The sequence below is a fragment of the Panthera leo genome, chromosome D2 (genome assembly GCF_018350215.1).
Source record: "Panthera leo isolate Ple1 chromosome D2, P.leo_Ple1_pat1.1, whole genome shotgun sequence".
Taxonomy (NCBI): Eukaryota; Metazoa; Chordata; class Mammalia; order Carnivora; family Felidae; genus Panthera; species Panthera leo.
Window position 1 is genome coordinate 19,387,305 of NC_056689.1, and position 2,126 is coordinate 19,389,430.

The 2,126-nt window shown below is 38.6% G+C and overlaps 1 pseudogene; it reads left to right on the forward strand.

The window, feature by feature from the left end:
* Positions 1 to 1,109: 1,109 nt before the first annotated feature.
* On the forward strand, positions 1,110 to 1,585 carry LOC122202591 (annotated as a pseudogene).
* Positions 1,586 to 2,126: the final 541 nt, after the last annotated feature.

The window sequence follows — 2,126 nt, forward strand, 5'->3', positions numbered from 1 at the left end:
AAGTGATGAAATCAAACAGAACAGTATCCATATCATAGGAATTCCAGGGGAAGAATAGAGAGAAAGGGGCTGAAGGTGTACTTGAACAAATCATAGCTGAGAATATCCCTGATCTGGGGAGGAAAAAGGAATTGAAATCCAAGAAGCACAGAGAACTCCCTTCAGACATAACTTGAATCAATCTCTGCATGACATATCATAGTGAAACTGGCAAAATACAAGGATAAAGAGAAAATTCTGAAAGCAGCTAAGGATAAACTTACATGCTTTAATTTACAGAGGTAGACACATAAGAGTGGTAGCAGACCTATCGAAATCTGGCAGGGCAGAAAGGAATGGCAGAATATCTTCAATGTGATGAACAGGAAAAATATACAGCCAACAATCCTTTATCCAGCAAGTCTGTCATTCAGAATAGAAGGAGAGATAAAATTTTCCGAAACAAACAAAACTGAAGGAATTCATCACCACTAAACCTGCCCTACAAGAGATCCTAAGGGGGATTCTGTGAGTGAAATGTTTCAAGAACCACAAAGGACCAGAGACATCACTACAAGCATGAAACCTAAAAACATCACAATGACTCTAAACACATATCTTTCTATAATAACACTGAATGTAAATGGACTAAAGGCTCCAAACAAAAGGGTATCATAATGGATAAAAAAAAAAAAAACAAGACCCATCTATTTTCTGTCTACAAGAGACACTTTTTCGACAGGAAGACTCAGATTGAAAGTGAGGTGATGGAGAACTACCTATCATGCTACTGGAAGTCAAAAGAAAGCTGGAGTAGCCATACTTATATCAGACTAACTAGACTTTAAATTAAAGGCTGTAACAAGAGATGAAGAGGGCATTATAAAATAATTACAGGGTCTGTCCATCAGGAAGAGCTAACAATTATAAATGTTTATGTGCCTAAGATGGGAGCCTCCAAATATATGAAACAATCACAAACATAAGCAACCTTCTTGATAAGACTGTGGTAATTGCAAGGGACTTTAATACCCAACTTACAACAAAGGATAAATCATCTAGACACAGGATCAATAAAGAAACAAGGACCTTCTTTTTTGGCCAGAACCACAATCTTCCAGTAATTCGCCAAAATGACCAACACAAAGGGAAAGAGGAGAGGTACTTGATATATGTTCTCTAGGCCTTTTAGAAAACATGAAGTTGTTGCTTTGGCTAAGTACATGCGAATCTAAAATAAAGGTGATATTTTGGACATCAAGGGAATGGGCACTGTTTAAAAAGGAATGCCCTGCAAATGTTACCATGGCAAAACAGGAAGAGTCTACAGTGTTACCCAGCATGCTGTTGCCCTTGTAAACAAGTTAAGGGCAAGCTTCTTGCTAAGAGAATTAACGTATGTATTGAGCACGTTAAGCACTCAAAGAGCTGAGATAGCTTCCTGAAAAGTGTGAAGGAAAATGATCAGAAAAAGGAAGTGAAGGAGAAAGGTACTTGGATTCAACTGAAGCGCCAGCCTGCCCCACCCAGAGAAGCAAACTTTGTGAGAACCAATGGAAAGGAGACTGAGCTGTTGGAACCCATTCCCTATGAAATCACGGCATGATACATGTAAAAAAAAAAAAAAAGACATCAAGACTGTAAAAATATTCCTTTTAATTGAGTAGCAGCATGGTATCCTCTTCCACAAAGAAATAAAGAAAATTTTATATCCAAAATCATTGGGGGACGGCTTTATTCAAATTCTGTGGTTTTTGAGACACCTGGATGACTCATTTAAGCATCTGACATTGGCTCAGGTCATGATCTTGCAGTCCATGAGTTTGAACATCAGACTCCGTGCTGACAGCTCAGAGCCTGGACCCTGGATTCTGTGTTTCCCTCCTTCTCTGCCCTGCCCTGCTCATGCTCTGTCTCTGTCTCAAAAATAAAGATTAAAAAAAAGAGAGAAAAAAGAAACAAGGACCCTGAATGATGCACTGGATCAGGTGGAGTTGACAGATATATTTAGAACTCTGCATCGCAAAGCAACAGAATATAATTTCTTCTCGAGTGCACATGGAACATTGTCCAAGATAAATCATATACTGGGTCACACAACAGCCTTTCATAAGTATAAAAGAATTGAGATCATACCAGGCACAATT